This window comes from Triticum urartu, chromosome 2A (assembly GCF_056163025.1).
Source record: "Triticum urartu cultivar PI428250 chromosome 2A, HENAU_Tu73, whole genome shotgun sequence".
In the NCBI taxonomy this organism is placed as follows: Eukaryota; Viridiplantae; Streptophyta; class Magnoliopsida; order Poales; family Poaceae; genus Triticum; species Triticum urartu.
This window is the reverse complement of record NC_141874.1, coordinates 634523661-634543349: the sequence shown is the minus strand read 5'-3', so window position 1 is coordinate 634543349 and position 19689 is coordinate 634523661.

Sequence of the window (19689 nt, the reverse complement as noted above, 5' to 3'; positions counted from 1 at the left end):
GGTCTTTCTTTGTAGACTCCTCACCCAACTTTATAGTTACCTCTCGAAGATGAATGAAATGATATATGCATGGTATTCCACATGTGCAATTTGGTACACGAAAACTCGGTAAAAGTTTGCGCGGTTCGAATTTTCGATAAAGCTATATGCACTGCATTTCGAAATGGAGGGAGCATACGGCACTTGCTAACACTCACGTGGAAGATTTGTGTGCAGGAGGAGTGGCTGTTCTGTTAAATGACATGGCAAAACTAACACTGTCGGATGCCAATCTAACGGTCCTTACGGCGTTCGTCAGGAAAAGGCTTGTGGCAAACCTTTGTCGGATAATGATTTATGGACACATGCATTGCATTGATACATGCCCCCTCTCTCTCACGCACACGCACCCTCATGAGTCACGACTCTCCCGAGTCCTCTCGCAGACTCGCACGTTGCACCCACCGTCTATCTGCAGGTAGACGTCACGCACATATGTGCTCTTCACACCCTACCCTCAAAACTTCTAAAAAACAAAAGACGGCGCGCACATTTTATTTTAGCTCACACGTCACACACTTGTACTATTACTCTTGTGGCGAACGTTCTTTGGGCATAGTATATTGTACTCTCACGAAGAGAAGCGGTGCACGCACGCACTAGTTCTCTCACACCCACTCGCGGGTGCACGTAGGAGCGCATTTTTTTGAAGCTGGTACAACAAAATCACTCCACTATATATAAAAGCAGGAGCCTTAGCGCTAGCTTTACTAGGGTTCCTCTCGTTCACTCTCTCATGCGCTCCAAATCTAAGCAACACATAGGTGGCCACACTCTCTCTCAGCTCACGGCTGGTCACAAATCCGGCTGGAAAACCTCGACCGGGGCAGGGGTGTAGGTGCATCGTTCATGCTATTGTCGGCGGCGAGGGAGGAGACCAAGACCAACGGCTGCCCGCGCGTCCAGATAGGCGGCCGTGCCGTTCTCTCCGAGAGAGCGCCGGCTCAGGAGGGCCTCCGACCCCTTCTTCCTCCCTGCAGTATTGTGGCCAAGATGCGGCCTCCCAACGCCGTCTTTGCGACATGCCGACGACCCTCGGGTATATATTCCTTCGAAACCTGCCTTGCTCTACTACCCTAGCTCCCTTCGTGTGGATCCTTTTCTACTTCCGTCCGCTGTTCCAAAGCCACCTAGACTTCTACTAAGGCACGTGCTTTGCACGTATGTTCTGTATGATAGATACTCATATACCTTCTTTTTAGAGAGAGAAATGGGTACTCGTATCTTGAGTAGATATCATAGTGTGTTTGTTTGCATGATCTAAGGACTATTCCGAAATAAGAAGCAAATCACTTGCACAAATCAAACTGAGTTCCAAGTAAGAATCTGATTACAAGATAAAAGTTGCAGTTTTATTATATGTTGTTTCCTGGGTTCCACTGATGTATAGTTCCAGAGTTGTTTGACGGTTTACATGCATGTTTATGGACTATTTTGTGCAACTAAATAAGTCATTTAGGTCTGACAAACACTCATGTCCTGTATTAGCTTGAGGTATAGCTTATGTATGACTGAAATAAAATATTACACTTTTTCTGCGAATAATAAAAATATTACATTTCTCGATGAAGTAGAATAGAACTTTAGCTAGCATCAGCCATGCAATGTTATGTTATGTGAACAGTGTAAACTTTGCAGTATAGCGGCATCTAAAAATCCATTTTTACAGTGATCTAAAAAAATTAGTTAGTAGTAGAGTGTTTATTTCCCAGGTGACAACGGGGAACCAAAATGTGCTAGCTATTTGCCAACTTGTCGTACTTGCATGTGAGGAGATGGCAGCAGTTTCTAGACATTTCTCAACTTCAGTAGGTGCAACCCAGATTCAACGGGGACTTCTTTATTTGTTTACTTGGAGAGCAGAGTCGGCCATGTGCACAAGGAGCGGGAGTGAATCCGGCAGCTCTCAGCCATCAGATCATGTCATCCTTTGTTTGATGGACGGCAGTGATATGCATGAGAGGGGAAATGAACGGTGGATTTTGAGCCAATGCTTGTTTGGGCGGGAGAACCGAAGATGGAGTGGTAAATCCAATTTCAAAACTGCCGCATTATAGTAGTAGTAGATTAGAAGTAAAGCTATTTCATACAGTCGACTCAAAGCGTTTGTTCAAACAGGGAAGAAAGTGGGAAAGTTGTAGCATGAATCTAGCACTTGGTTCTAAGAGGAAACATGGGAAAGTAGTAATATCTGTCACTATTTAAATAACCATGTATCTTATTTGCACAAACAGGGATGGCTGTCTCCATATCGTTTCGGGATGTCTGTCTCCGTATCGTTTCTATCCACGCAATCAAAAGCACACACCTTAGTTTTAGTACAACTGCGCAAAATGAGATGGCTATCCCTCGCTGTCGTCGTCTAACCTCCCGTCTTCAAGGTATCCCTACATTGGTAGTAACTAAGGTAGAATGACCAACGCAATCTAAAAGAAGCTGATTCGTACATTTTACTTCCTGATTGCAGTGCAGGGATGAGCGAAAACAACTGCATCCTAGTCCGGAATGCACTTTCTACCAATTCATCCATGGACCAAGGACTAGCTGGCACGGCTGCACGATGGTTTTTTGGACAAGTGCGCGGACAAGAGGCATTGTGGTCTGCTTATTTCTGCAAATAGCGGTGCTTAAATTTAGTGGAATGCACAAGCATTTCAGCTGGTCAGTACACTGTATGGTTCAGTTCAGCATTCCAGCCGATACCACAATTATAATTGGTTATTATGGAATGAGAGAACCTAACCCTGAAGGTGGCAACAAGAAAAAACCAGAGTGAACTCCAGGAAATTTAAGCCTGTCGGGAGGCCCTTTGCTCACAGAGAAGCCTTGCTTGTTTTTTCCTGATTTGTAAACCTTCTCACAACTTTGTCTTTTCTGTGAACTAGTATATGTTTGTTATGTTCTATGAATCATTGAGATGTATAAAATTTCTTAACTTATGCTTTTCAAGTTTTTTATGAGGACGAGTTTAATGTGAGTGTTCCACATGAGCGCTGGACTAGCGTGTGAACGTTTGGAATTTATTACATTGTGGCCTCAATTAACTGCATGAACCACTGTAACAAGATACATAGTTGCTTATATGTTAGACAACAGATTGTTGAATGTTAGCTGGTTGATAGCCTAGTGTTGAAGCGAGCTAAGCCAATGTGACGTGTTTTGCACAACTGCTTACAAGTGGGGTAGCACCAACAGTGTTTACAAGTACTTATGTATACGTCAGCGCACAGTTGTTGAACGAGTGCTCTATTTCGTCAAAACACACACTGCTCGTATGATAAACCGTGACAACTTATGTCTTACCATGCCATATTCATGAAAAAACTAGTGAGGACGCATCTGTTTCGGCAACAATGACGATGGTTCTCACATGATTCACGGGTACACAAAAGTAGCAGCAGTTCCCATAGACGGATTCAAACAGAGTACTAGCCCCAGAGGGGTCGATAACAGGCAAGGTTTGGATAATTAGACACAATCCAAACTACTATTAAACACTAGCTGGGGCAACTATTTCATGCCTCGATCTAATTTGGGCTGGACACAAGACGGACCTTGCCATGAACATCATCGAGGACGTCCCCTAGCGGCTCAATCCTATGAACCTTCATGAAGACAACCTTGTGCCTTGCCACTGATAAACTTGTTTGTGGAGGCATGCCACGTCATCTTCCTGCGTAAGCTTGACAAGAACAGTATTCCTCACAAATGAAGGAGTAGCTTTGAACTTCTTGTGCTTCAGTACACCCTGGACAACACGCCTGACAATAGTGAGGCTGGAATACAACTCTTCATTGGTATAACCGCAAATGGCTTCCAGGATCCAACAACCCAAGAACTCCGTTTTCCTAGTGCGTATATTTAGGTCGTCCGCCTCATAGCGAGTGACATGTACAACCACACAATCCTTGTCTGCATCAGGGCTCTAATTGAAACAGAAACAAATTCTGAATTACTTTTCAGTATAAGAAACACAAGTTATTTAAACCACTACGTATACCATGGCATCGAAGCTAATAAAATTGTGCATTATTAATCACCACATACTTCCTTTTCTAAAAAAAATCACCACATAGTTAGATGAAAAACCACAATCGAGATCAGCAAAAAGGGAAATCACCTTGGGCAGCTTAGTGGGGGGGGGACACATCCTCGAAGGGGGAAAACTGCTCCTGCAGTGCCACGGGGGCTGTAACCTCAAACGGGGCGTTGACCATCTCAGTATCTGGGGTCACCTCGGTGGTTGCCTCCATCTTCTTGGAGCTCTCTGTCTCGTGGGGATCAGCCTCCCACGTCTGCTCAAATATCGGCAGATCTTTGCCTGGTTCTCCTTGGTCCATCATGAAATTGACGAATACTAGGAGTCCACTAAAAGGAAAACACAATCGCAATGACAATGAAACAAAAAAGAGAGTGAGGATCAGTTACTGCTTTGCAAAAGTTCTTTCTTTCCTCTGAATGAAAATATACCAACATCACGGATCTGCTTACCTTCCCTTCGTTCGGAGAGAAGAACAATGGCAGATGCAAGTGTTGCCTTTCTTGAAGACGGTGAGGGAGAAGGGGATTCAGTGAAGAGTGAAATGATGGTTTCTTCGTCCGTCAAACTTAGACTATGGGGAGGTGGGGTTTTGTGATACGACGGCTTGTTACTTCCGCGCTACGACCGGGGTGACTCTCCGCCTGCATACTGCCTTCTAATTTGGTGGATGGCATTTGGGCCCGCGTACTGCATGGCCCGCATGTCGATGAACAAAAGTATAACGGCATTCAGTAGAGGGAGACGTTTCAATGACCTAGGAGGAGCCAGAAGCGGTAGAGTGTCTCCACTGTACTAGTAGTAATTGTTTTTCTGGGTACCTGTAGAGTATCTCCACTGCACTAGTAGTAATTGTTTCTCGGGTCCCAAGACAAAACAGCCCATCCACACTAGTAAATAGTAAAATCAATTCAAAAACCTGGGTGCTCTTCTTCCTCCTCGCTCCCACCCACCTCACGTCAGCTTGCTCCACTCGTACCCCCAAATTCCTCACCTCACTCCTACAGAAAACCCCAGCTCCCCTTCTTCCTCACTCCTACAGAAAACCCCCAGCTCCCCTTCTTCTTCGCTCGCACTACAACTAGGATCGTCATTCGTTACTCTGCTCAAATCCGTGAGCGCGACGCGACACCCTCGAGGAAAATGGAGTCGGCTGACCCCAGCGCCAAGAAGATGAGGCTCCCGCCAGCGGCGACGCCTGTTGTAGATCCCGCACCCGGCAGCGCGGGGAGAAGCGGCAACCCTGCCCCCACCGGATCCCAGGAACCCGTAGAATCTCGGGTGGACCGCATCAGCGATCTCCCGGACGCCATCCTTGGGGAGATCATCTCGCTTCTCCCCACCAAGGATTGCTGCCGCACCCAAGTCCTCTCAATTCGGTGGCGCCCTCTATGGCGCGCCGTTCCCCTTAATCTCGACTGTCGTCAGCTATCTCTCTTCGATGATTTTGAAATCCCCAGAGCCATCATCTTCTCCCACCTGGGCTCCGTTCAAAGCCTCTGCATCCCGTCATGCTACCTGAGCAAGCATACCATGCCCTGCACGGTGGACGCCTGGCTGGAATCCCCTAAATTCACAGAACTACGGCTGCTTGAGTTCTACTATTCCCCGGGAAATCAAATACCACATACCGAATGCCATGAACTTGTGCCCTCAGCACCGATGTCCATCTCGGGGTTTTCGTCCTCTCTCCACACCGCCACCTTTGCACAGTGCTACCTACTAGACAATCTGGTACTAAACCTTCGACTCCCATTTCTCAAGAAACTTTCACTTGTGCGGGTTCGTATATCGAAGGCCTCATTGCACAGCATCATCCACTCCAGTTGCCCTGCGCTGGAGTGCTTGGTGCTTGTTTTCACAGTTAGAATCGGTTGTCTCCAAATAAAGTCGCCTAACCTTGTAAGAATTGGAATTTCTTTTGACGGAAGGCAGCACATCATCCAAGATGCCCCTTCACTTCAAAGGTTGATCCTTGATTCTAGTTATTCACCGTTGCAAATAACCGTCCTCTCTGCGCCTAAAATGGAGACCTTGGGTGTAATACATGATCTCTGTGCTCATTTCAATATGGTGTTTGGCTCCACAGTTCTTCAGGTACTTTATATTATCATCTACACTTGTAACCATAAGCTGCATTTTAAATTTCTGCGCATAATTTATATATCATCTTGGAGTACACATTTTGTACTAATATTATGTTCTATGCTCAATGAAGAGTTTCTCCATGGATGGCCTATCAATGGTGCTGGATTTTGTTAAGATCTTATATATCCAAATGAATAGTTTTGATCTAAACAAGAGTATAGGCTTGCTGCAATGCTTTCCATGTCTGGAGAAGTTGTATATAAAGGTGATAATTTCATGCACATTGGAAGCCCACATATAGTGTACTAGAATTAACAGTTCAGCTGTTGCTCTTTCAACACTCTTCTTTTTAGACCTTAACTGTTTTCAATCTTCATGTCTATTTAGGCAACAAGACGGGGTAAGAAAGTTATAACCAATCGGTGGATTCGTAAGCATCGGGATTTTCTCACTTCTCATGAGATTAGATTGAAGACAATAACGCTAGAACGATATGTAGCCAACCGTGCAAACACAAGATTTGTCACATTCTTCCTGCTGAATGCGAGGTTACTATTGTCCATCAGGCTTAAGTTTATCAGCAGCATGGTTTTGACGGATGGGTATGTCGAAGAGCAAAAAAAGGAGTTTCAGGTGGGCAAAAGAGCTTCTAAACGTGCCGGGCCTCTATTTACAACATATTGTGGTCATAATCCAGTAAATTTTACAACCCAGGATGTTCATTCTATGGACCTGACCAATCCATTTGACTATGACTACCGAAAACAGTGCTGGAGTTAGATGTTGTTGCCCTTTTCAATCTGGTTTTTTTGTAAACCTGATGAACAATCAACCCTCGTGCTTTTGTACAGTTTGTAAGCTGGAGTTAGATGTTCCTGCCCTTTTCAACTCGGCTGTGACTGTCATATTTTCTTTGAAATAAGGCAAATGGCTTGCCATTCGTTTAATTTAGATTGAAATATTATAACAAATCCAAACCAAGGGAAATAACATAGCTCTCGCCGGCTGCTTGAGCTCACTGTGCATTACAGAAGCCAAGTGATTAGCCCCCACCAGCACCCACAAACTTGCGCCCTTGGTTCGCTCGCCGTGTGCGGTGCGCCGCCCTCTTGCGTTGTCAACATCGTCAACAACCAGAGGAACAAGGAGACGACTGTACATGGAGAGGATGACAGTAGGGACCCACCAGCGTCATGGCAGTACGCAAGCAAGTGCCTCTATAGTACAAGCCCAAAAATATGGTTCCTCCAAATTGGTTGGACATCTGGGGCTCACGCCATTGTCAACGTAGTCAATGAACGAGAGAATTACACTATGAGCGGCTGACACCAGGGACCCAGCAAGTCGCGCAGTTTTTTTTGAGGAACAAGCAGTTGTTATTTATACTAGTTTTAGCAACAGATCAGGGTAACAACGGGGCTGTGCGGGGGCTGTCACCCGTCTAGCCAGGGTTTTATTTATGTTTACCACATCATGAGCCCAGTTGTGTTTTTTTCTTGCTGAAATGGCTAGCCCAGTTCTATTTTTTTAAAGAAATACGCAAACAAGGCCTACTTGCTTTATCGGCCCTGCTGGGCTGCAAATCTTTCAAGACGAGGAGAGTTCCATTCGGTTTGCCCAGAAATGGGCTGTACATTTTTAAAACACATCAAACCGGGAATTAGTTTCATTTTTTTTCATTACAAGATCTTAAATTCCATTGATTTTTATGCGTGGACAATTATTTGGATTTTATATTTATATAAATTATTTTTCAAAATAGTTTGTATGTGAATCGATATTTCTGGATTAAAAACAGTTGACCGCACGGAAATATGCAAAATTTCGTATACTTTTTAACCGTGGCCACAATATGGGGTGTGATGCTAACAAAAATAAGATGGGCTCCAAAAAAATTCTTACGAATTAGCAAATGGGCTGTACATTATTAGAAATAATGGCAGATGGGCTGTATGCTGTTTTCCCCAGATTTGAGGCTGACTTGTGCGCCTACTACAGGTTGACGCGTATGCTTTCATAAAAAAAAGGTTGATGCACACGCAACGCCCTGTCAACTTAGTCAACACACGAGAGCAGTGACTGTTGGATGTCCATCCAACGGCTGTCGTGCTTCTTCAATCTCTGCTCTTCATGCTCAAGCCGCTCAAACAAGCGCCGGCGGGACTGCCTGCTCCCTCCTCCCGCGGCCGGCTATGCTGCCGCGCAGGCCTCACGGCCCCACCGTACTCCCATCGCCGGCCTAGCCATCCCTCTACTCACCCACACCTGCTGTTATTCTCCGGCGACGGCAGACGAACCAGTAAACCCTCGTACTCCTCCGCGTGGGAAACAACTGCCGAGTATTCCTTGGCTCCGTGTCATTCCCTTCCTAGGCCTCGCCGTCGTCCACCGCCCTGGTGCTCTCGGCGCGGCCAGGTCAACATGGTCAATGAACGACATCCATCGGAACTGGACTATACGTGGAGAGGCAGACAGCTGGGTCCACGGCTGCACGTAAGGAAATGCCTCCTTATTACGCGCAAAATAATGATTCCTCCACCTGACAGCTAGGACCCACAGGAAGGGCCTCTGTATTTCGCGAAAAAAACATTCCCCCCGCTGACAGGTCGGACCCACCAGCTATATCTTCGCATGCAAGGAAGTGTCTCCTTATTACGCCCAAAAAAATGAATACCCCCTGCTATCTGGGACCCACCATATTGTTGGGCTGACTTGTGGGCCTACTAAGTTGACAGGGGCGGAGAGCTTTGTCAACTTAGTCAATACTCGAGTGACCGTATGATGTCCATCCAACGGCCATAGTGCTTCTTCAACCTCTGGTCTTCTTGCTCCAGCCGCCCAAAGCAGCGCCGGTCGTGCCGCCTGCTCCTGCCTCCTGTGGCCGGCTGTGCTACCATGGAGGCCTCACCGCCCCCATACTACTCCCACCACTGGACAGGCCATCCCTCCACTCACCCACACCCCTGTTATTCTACGGCGACGGCAACCTCACAACGCAGCCGAACCAGTGAACGCTCGTACTCCTCTCCGTGTGGGCATCCACTGCCGCATCTTGCACGGCTCCGCGTTGTCCCCTTCCTAGGCCTCGCCGTCGTCCACCGCCGTGGTGCTCTCAGCGCGGCGTGGTCAATGTGGTCAACGACCGACTTCCATCGGAAGAGTACTGTACGTGGAGCGGCTGACAGCTGGGTCCACGGTAGCCGCAAGGAAGTGCCTCCTTATTACGCGGAAAATAATTATTCCTCCACGTAACAGCGGGGACCCACCGGACGGGCCACCAGTATTTTGCGAAAAAAATCGTTTCCCCCTGACTGCTGGGACCCACCGGACGGGCCACCGTATTTCGGGAAAAAAACGTTCCCCCCGCTGTCAGCTCGGACCCACCGGAAGTGCCTTCTTATTACGCACAAAAAAAATGAATACTCCCCTGGCTAGCTGGGACCCACCTTGCTGGGAGGCTGACTTGTGGGCGTACTAAGTTGATGGGGACGAAGGGCTTTGTCAACTTAGTCAATATGAACGATTCTAGCTCCAGTGATCGTACGATGTCCATCCAACGGCCGTAGTGCTTCTTCAACCTCTGGTCTTCTTGCTCCAGTCGCCCAAAGCAGCGCCGGTCGTGCCGCATGCTCCTGCCTCCCGTGGCCGGCTGTGCTGCCGCAGAGGCCTCGCCGCGCCCTACTATTCCCACCGCTGGCCAGGCCCTGCGGCGACGGCAGCCTCACACCGCAGCCGAACCAGTGAATCCTCATAGTCCTCTCCGCGCGGGCTTCCACTGCCGCGTCGTCCCCTTCCTAGGCCTCGTCGTCGTCCACCGCCGTGGTGCTCTCCGCGCGGCGTGGTCAATGTGGTGAAGGAACGACTTCCATCGGAAGAGTACTGTACGTGGAGAGGCTGACAACTGGGTCCACGGCCACAACCCAGTTTTTTTGTGATTTGCCAAATAAGTCGCTTTGTCAGGCCTGTTGGGCTGCAATTCTTTCAAGACGGGGAGAGCTTTCATTCGGCTGGCCGAGAAAATGGCCCATTAGTAATGAGAAATGGGTTGTACATTTTTAAAACACATCAAACCGGCAATTAGTTTCAAATATCTTTTTTTTTCATTTCAAGATTTTAAATTACATTATTTTTTATGCGTGGAGAATTTGTTGGATTTTATATTGATATACATTTAGTTTTAAAATCAGTTTGAATGTGAGTCGAAATTTCGGGATTAAAAACAGTTCGGACCGCACCGAAATATGCAAAATTTCATATAATTTTTTAACAGTTGCCACAATATGGGCTGTAATGCTAACAAAAAGAATACAGGCCCCAAAAAAATCTTAAGAATTAGCAAATGGGATGTAAATTATTAGAAATAATGGCAGATGGGCTGTATGCTGTTTTCCACATATTTGAGGCTTTCCTAAAAAAAGGTTGACGCACAAGCACTGACTGTTGGATGTCCATCCAACGACCGTCGTGCTTCTTCAATCTCTGCTCTTCCTACTCCGGCCGCTCAAACAAGAGCCGGTGGGACTGCCTGCTCCCTCCTCCTCGCGGCCGGCTATGCTGCCGCGCAGGCCTCACCGCCCGACCGTACTCCCATCGCTGGCCTAGCCATCCCTCTACTCACCCACACCTGCTGTTATTCTCCAGCGACGGCAGACGAACCAGTAAACCCTCGTACAATCGTACTCCCCTCCGCATGGGAAACAACTGCCGAGTTGTAACGCCCTCGATGCGGCTATATCTCCCACGTGTCGAGGCACGACTTAGAGGCATAACCGCATTGAAAGCAATGTCGCAAGTTAGGCAATCTTCACAACATCCCATGTAACATAGATAATAAAAGGGGAGAACATAGTTGGCTTACACTCGCCACGTCAATCAAAGTACATAAATAGCATTACATCAATCAAACACTCATGGCCCGACTACGGCGCCAAAATAAAAGATAAACCCAACAAGAGACACGGTCCCGATCACCCCAACCGGGCACCACTACTGATCATCAGGGAAAGACACGTAGTATCGGCGTGAGTCCTCATCAAACTCCCACTTGAGATCAAGCGCGTCATCTAGAAGGGAATCATCAGGCCCTGCATCTGGTTTGGAAGTAATCTGTGAGCCACAGGGACTCAGCAATCTCGCACCCTCGCGATCAAGACTATTTAAGCTTATAGGTAAGGCAAGGTAATATATGTGGAGCTGCAGCAAGCGACTAGCATATATGGTGGCTATCCTGTTCGCAAAAGAGAGCGAGAAGAGGAGGCAAAGTGCGAGCGAGTAACTAGAGGACAACCTGCGCAAGCATTACTCCAACACCGTGTTCACTTCCCGGACTCCGCCGAGAAGAGACCATCACGGTAACTCACACAGTTGATTCATTTTAATTAAGTTAAGTTTCAAGTTATGTACAACCGGACATTAACAAATTCCCATCTGCCCATAACCGCAGGCACGGCTTTCGAAAGTTCAAATCCATGCAGGGGAGTCCCAACTTAGCCCATGACAAGCTCTCACGGTCAACGTAGGAATAGACCTCCTCCCGAGACGTTCCGATCAGACTCGGTATCCCGGTTCTTCAAGACACTTCGACAAGTTAAAACAAATCCAGCAACACCGCCCGAATGTGCCGACAAATCCCTATAGGAGCTGCACATATCTCGTTCTCAGGGCACACTCAGATGGGCCAGACGTCGGGTAGGCCAGCCAGAGTTGCCCCTGGTAGCCCCGGACATCGCTCGGTTGGACCAACACTCAGAGGAGCACTGGCCCGGGGGGGTTTAAATAAGATGACCCTTGGGCTCCGGAAACCCAAGGGAAAAAGAGGCTAGGTGGCAAATGGTAAAACCAAGGTTGGGCATTGCTGGAAAAGCTTTAATCAAGGCGAACTATCAAGGGGTTCCCATTATCACGCAACCGCATAAGGAACGCAAAATCCGGGAACATAACACCGATATGACGGAAACTAGGGCGGCAAGAGTGGAACAAAACACTAGGCGACAGGCCGATCCTTCCACCCTTTACCAAGTATATAGATGCATTAAGATAACAAGATAATATAATGATATCCCAACAAGTAAATAATGTTCCAACAAGGAACGGTCTCCAATCTTCACCTGCAACTAGCAACGCTATAAGAGGGGCTGAGCAAAGCGGTAACATGGCCAATCAACGGTTTGCTAGGACATGGTGGGTTAGAGGTTTGACATGGCAATTTGGGAGGCATGATAAGCAAGTGGTAGGCATCGTAGCATAGGCATAGCAAAAGAGCGAGCATCTAGCAAAGCAAAGATAGTTGTGATTTCGAGGGTATGATCATCTTGCCTGCAAAGTTGTCAGAGTTGACTGGATCCTCGAAAGCAAACTCAACGGGCTCCTCGTTAGCGAACTCGTCTCCCGTCTCTACCCAAACAAGACAAACAAGCAACAAGGACACAATCAACCACGTGCAAGGCTCAAACAATATGATGCGAAGATGGTATGCTATGCGGGATGCAATATGTGATGCATATGCAAGATTTGACAAGGAATGAATGAACCTGGCCTCAACTTGGAAATCCAAGGGTGACACTGGAAAGATGAGATGAAATCGCTTGAAAACGATATAAAGAACGCCGGAATCGGAGTTACGGTTTGGAAATGGGAAGCAGTTCAAATATGACCACGTTCTGCGATTTACAACAAGTAACCGACTAGATGCAACAAGATGAACTTGCTACAGCACCCAAACATGACAACAAATTACATGGCAGGGATCCATTCATGATGCTTAACAAAATAATAGCACTGAGCTACGGCCAATCCATCCATTAACAGGTTCAAACAAGCATGGCAAAAATGCATTTGGCAAACACATCTCAGACTTAGTGAAATTAACACTTGTCTGGAATTTCAGATCAGATAGCACACTTTGGAGCATGAAAACAATATGCTACAGGACCTGAACATGGCAAAGTAAAGCATGGCATGGAGCTACTCAAAGAGCTTAACAAAAGTCCCTTAGTGACCTTTAGAGAAAAGGGATCAGAAAATACATTTGCAAGCATGTGAACATGGCAAAAACATAATCAGATCACAGACTTAGTGAAAACTGGAGCATGCTGAAACAAGATATCAGGTAGGCATGTTTACGAGCTCGATGCACTCACTACAGAGCAAGTCATGATAAACTAAGCATACACCCATCAAGAATACACAAAATAAAAGCTAGACATGGCAAGAACAATAACATAGCATGCACGGATCAACTACAACACCCTCGGCAAAATCGCTAACAAGTAGACAATCTGCCCAGATTCACGAAATGACAAAAATAAAGCTCGACTGACTCAAGCTAGGATGCTCCATAATTGCAAAAAAAAAGACATGGATGGATAGAGCACTACAATATTAACAAAACATCCTTAATGGTCATCCTCAAAAGAGGCACGGATCACTAGGAAACAACATGAACATACGGCATATTGAGATAAACAGATCAAGGAATTAGTGGAAATGCTAAGTCCCTGAAATCAGCATTAACGAATGGTCCACTTTGCAAGCTTGTGCTATTCACCACACACATCACAAAAATACATGGGTTGCACCTCTGGATAGATGGCAAAACATATAACAAAACTCATGAAGAGCTCAGGGGCATATCATGCACACATTAATCATGGCAAAAATGACAAATCTCTAATTGGAGCAGCAGATCTTCTAACAACATTTAGGGCATCAAGATGAACTCAAATGAAAATGATGCAGTGAGATGAAATGATGTACTCTCTGAGATGAACATTTTGATATGCTATATTCCCAAAACGGAGCTACGGATGCAAAATTACGGCATGATGAACAAGGGCACTTGGAAGAAAATCACCACCTCGCGATCAGGGTTAACCCGGGCACGCAAAACGAGGCGGTGGAGGATCTCGCCGGAGAAGACAAAGACGGCGGCCGGCGAGGACGGGGTCACCGGATCCGGCTCTCCCGCGGCCGGATCTGGCCGGAGACGAGGTCGGGGAGGCGGCGGTCAGTCGGAGGGCGTCGCGCGGCGTCGGGGTGCGGCGGTGGCCGTGGCGGCCCGGTGCGGCGCCGGCCGGAGGGAGCACCGGAGACCGCCGGCGATGGCGTCTGCGGCGGCCGGCCGGTAGGAGGGGCGCCGCGTGCGGGGAAGAAGAAGGGCGCGGGGCGGCGCGCTGGGATGGGCCGGAGAGGGCCCCGCACGGGCTCGCGGGCCCGCGGGGTCGGCGGTGATGTGGGCGCCCGGGCGGGCGAATCAAGCGGTGCCACGTGGCGGCGGCGGGAGGAAAACGGACATGTCCGTCGGTGGTAGTTTTGTTCGGCGGCGCGCGATGATGAGTGGAGCTAGGGTTTCGGGGGGAAGGAGAAGGAGAAATTCAGAGGGGTCTTTAAATAGGCATAGAGGGAGCTTGGAGTGTCCAAATGAGGTGCAGTTTTCGGCCATGCGATCATGATCGAACGCTCTAGAGGATGGAGAGGGTTTTGGTGGGTTTTGGGCCAAATTGGAGGGGTGTTGGGCTGCAACACACACGAGGCCTTTTCGGTCCCTCGGTTAACCGTTGGAGCATCAAACGGAGTCCATATGGTACGAAACTTGACACGCGGTCTACCGGTAGTAAACCAAGGCCGCTTGGCAAGTCTCGGTCCAATCCGGAAATGTTTAATCCCCACACACGAAAGAAAGGTAGAAATGGCCACCGGAGGAGAACGAAGCGCCGGAATGCAAAACGGACAACGTGGAAAATGCTCGAATGCATGAGATGAACACGTATGCAAATGCAATGCACATGATGACATGATATGAGATGCATGACAATGATAACAACACACGGAGACAAAGACCCGAACCCGAGAAAATGAAATAACTTAACGCCAGAAACGACAAGAGTTGGATTACATATTAGGAAAATCATATCCGGGGTGTTACAACACTCCACCACTACGAAAGGATCTCGACCCGAGATCTAGGACTGAAAGAACGCCGGGTACTCAGAACGGAGGTGATCCTCGCGTTCCCAGGTAGCTTCACGGTCGGAATGGTGTGACCACTTGACTTTGAGGAATTTGATTGACTTGTTGCGAGTCTTGCGTTCAGTCTCTTTAAGAATAGCAACGGGGTGCTCACGATAGGAGAGATCTTCTTGGAGCTCAATGTCCTCGAAGTTGACGGTGAGGTCAGGAGTCTTGAAGCACTTTCAGAGCTGAGAGACATGGAACATGTCATGAACATCTGCAAAGTTTGAAGGAAGCTCGAGTTGATAGGCGAGATCGCCTCTCTTGCTGACGATCTTGAAAGGTCCCACGTATCTAGGGGCAAGCTTCCCTTTGATACCGAAGCGACGAGTACCTTTCATAGGAGAGACGCGGAGGTAAACATGATCTCCGATCTCGAAAGCCAAATCACGGTGCTTACTATCATAGTAGCTCTTCTGGCGGGATTGGGCTGCTTTGAGGTTATCTCGAATGACTTTGCACATTTCCTCTGCCTCTGTGATTAAGTCATTTCCGAAAAGCTGACGTTCACCGGTTTCGGACCAGTTGAGAGCGGTACGGCACTTCCTGCCATACAGAATTTCAAATGGGGCCTTGCCCGAACTTGCTTGAAAACTGTTGTTGTAGGAGAATTCAGCATAAGGAAGACAATCCTCCCACTTCATGCCGAAGGAGATCACACAAGCTCTGAGCATATCTTCAAGAATCTAGTTGACACGCTCGACTTGACCGCTAGTTTGCGGATGGAAAGCTGTGCTGAAGGGGATGTTGGTGCCCATGGCCTTCTGGAAAGATTCCCAAAACTTGGAGGTAAAGATGCTGCCATGATCTGAAGAGATCACCTGTGGAATACCGTGCAGAGAGACAATTCGAGAGGTATAGAGCTCCGCCAATTGAGCTGCAGTGATTGACTCTTTGATAGGCAGAAAATGAGCCACTTTAGTGAGTTTGTCGATGACAACGAATATAGCATCATTACCACGTTTGGACTTTGGAAACCCAGTCACGAAGTCCATCTCAATGTGGTCAAACTTCCATTCTGGAATGGCAAGAGGTTGGAGGAGACCCGCTGGTCTTTGGTGTTCTGCCTTCACTCTTCTGCAGACATCACATTCGTTCACGAATTGAGCAATCCCGCGCTTCATTCGAGTCCACCAATAAGCCTGCTTGAGGTCTTGATACATCTTCGTGCTCCTAGGGTGGATGGAGAGGAGAGAATTGTGGGCCTCGTTCATGATCACTTTACGGAGGTCACCTTTGGGCACAACAATACGATCCTCGAAGAAGAGAGTATCCTTGTGATCAAGGCGGTAGCACTTGTACTTGGGTTGACTCTTGGCGATCCCAATCTTCACCTTTTTCACCATAGCATCAAGAAGCTGAGCTTGGCGAATCTGGTCTTCCAAGGTAGGAGAGACTTGAAGGTTGGTGAGGAAACCTTGAGGAACAACTTGCAGATTAAGTTTGCGGAAAGCTTCACAAAGCTCGGGTTGATAAGGCTTGAGAATCAGACTGTTGCAATAAGCCTTCCTGCTCAATGCGTCAGCAATCACATTGGCCTTGCCTGGAGTATACTCGATACTCGGATTATACTCTTGAATCATTTCGACCCATCGAGTCTGCCTGAGGTTGAGATTAGGCTGAGTGAAGATGTACTTGAGACTCTTGTGGTCAGTGAAAATGTCCACTTTTCTTCCCAATAAGAGATGTCTCCAAGTCAAAAGAGCATGCACAACTGCCGCCAACTCGAGATCATGAGTGGGGTAGTTCTTCTCATTGGGCTTCAATTGGCGAGAGGTATAAGCAACAACTTTCTTCTCTTGCATCAACACTGCGCCAAGACCTTGGAGAGAGGCATCACAAAAGACCTCGTATGGTTTGGATTCATCGGGTGGAGTCAGAACTGGAGCAGTGACCAATTTCTCTTTCAAAGTGTTGAAAGCAATGTCACACTCCGGAGACCAAACGTACTTGACGTGCTTCTGGAGAAGATTTGAGAGAGACTTCGCGATCTTAGAAAAGTTTTCAATGAATCTTCGACAGTAGCTTGCGAGACCGAGGAAGCTACGGAGTTGCTTCACGTTCTGAGGAGGTTCCCAATTCACAATTGCAGACACCTTCTCAGGATTCACCGCAATGCCCTTGGCAGAGATGATATGACCAAGATAAAGAACCTCATCGAGCCAAAATTCGCACTTGGAGAACTTGGCGTAGAACTTGTGTTCCCTGAGCTTATCGAGTACCAAACGCAAATGCTTGGCATGATCTTCCTTGTTCTTCGAAAAGATCAGAATGTCGTCGAGATAGACCAAAACAAAGTCATTGGTGTAGGCATTGAAGATGAAATTCATCATGCGAGAGAACGTCAGAGGAGCGTTGACGAGGCCAAAAGACATGACAGTGTATTCATATGAACCATAGCTTGTCCTGAAAGCCGTCTTGGGAATATCTTGCTCACGGATTCGAATCTGATGATAACCCATAGGGAGATCAAGCTTGGAGAATGCTTGGGCACCTTTGAGTTGTTCGAACAGCTCGTTGATGTTGGGAAGTGGGTATTTGTTCTTGATGGTATTTTTGTTCAATGGACGGTAATCAACACAAAGTCGGTCTGTTCCATCCTTCTTCTTCATAAAAAGAACACCACAACCCCACGGAGAAGAACTAGGCCGGATGAGACCCATTCTCTCTTGAACATCGAGTTGCTTCTTCAGCTCCTTCAACTCTTTAGGTCCGAGCTTGTAAGGACGCTTGCAAACCGGTTCCGTGCCAGGCTCAATATCGATGACGAATTCAACTGGCCGGTGCGGAGGCATTCCTAGAAGCTCTTCTGGAAAGACGTCTTGATACTCGCAAACGACTGGAATTTGCGAGATAGCATCCAGTTCACCCTTCTCATTGAGAGAAAATAGACGGATGGTATCATCACGAGCGGCAAAGACAATTACATCCTCAGACGAATGAGTCAATTGAATCTGCCTTGCAGCACAATCAAGATGCACCTTGTGCTTAGAAAGCCAATCCATTCCGAGAATAAGATCAATATCCGAGTTACCAAGAACCACCGGAGAAGAAAGAAACTTGTAGTTACCCAACATGATAGTAACATCCGGGGCCATAGCGCTTGCATTCATGAATTTACCCGGAGAAACGACAGATAACTGTCTAGGCAAATCTTGTAAAGGCAACTCATGCTTAGAAACAAATGGTCTCGAGATGAAACAATGCGATGCACCAGTGTCAAAAAGAACTTTAGCAGGAATATCATTAACAGGAAGGTTACCCATGATGACATCTGACGAGTCCTCTGCCTGAGCTGCATTCATCAAGTTGACCTTGGCGGACTTGGTGTTATGCTTGACCATAGTTGTACTTGCCGATCTCACGGGAGGAGAAGGAGGAAGACGCCTCTGATTGAAGCATTTGTTGGAATAGTGACCCTTCTGTTGGCACTTGTTGCACGTGACCTCTGAAAGCGGACGGTGATACGGAGCACTCGATCTTGGAGGTTGAGACGAAGTCTTGTTCTGAAAGCCAGGGTTGGGTGGGTGGGAAGATCCACTGCCACCTTTGCTCTTCTGCTGATACGGCTGACAGAACGAAGGAGGAGGAAGCCAATACTTCTGCTGCTTGGCCACTTGAGTAGAGGAAGAAGGAGTAGCATCTCTGATTCGCTTCTTGGAAGCATCACACCTCAGTTGAGCGGCCTCTTGCTTCAATGCCATGTTGTAGAACTCATCGTATCTCAAGGGCTCAAAGAGAACAAGAGCTAGCTGGATTTCTTCTCTGAGACCACCCCTGAACTGGTATATCATGCTCTTCTCATCAGGGACGTCCTGCTTAGCAAAGCGGGTGAGCTTCTGAAACAACTTGTTGTAGTCATAGACAGACAAAGAGCCTTGCTTCAGGTTGCGGAATTCCTCACGCTTGCTTTCAACCACGCTCTGAGGGATATGGTGAGCTCTGAAATCTTGACGGAATTCATCCCAGGTAATCATACGTCCACCTCTAGAATCCTTGTACTGCTAGAACCATTCTGCAGCTTGGTCTTTGAGTTGGACGGAAGCGAACTTGACGAAGTCCTCAGGCCTGATGTTACTGCACTCGAAATGCTTGCACAGATCCACGAGCCAATCGTCAGCATCAGTTGCCTCAACACAATTGCTGAAAGTCTTTGGCCTGTTAGCAAGGAACTGGTTGAGTGTAGCAAAGTGATTCTAATTGTTGCCTTGGTTGCCCTGGTTCGCTTGATTGCGCTCTTGATGAATTTGCATGATCAACTGTGTGTTTGCATTGGTTGCGGCCATCACAGCTTGCCATGCCTCCGGAGGAGGAGGTGGTGGTGGCGGATCTTGATTCTGATTCTGATTGGTGCTCTTAGCGGGAGCCATCCTGAAGAGGTTGACAACCATTAACACATTGACAGTTAAAATGAAGCTGAATCAAACGGGTTGAAATTGCAACATATAGTCTTCACATCCGAACATAAGAACGAATGCATTCCACTTGAAATGGTCACATATCCATAAATTGAG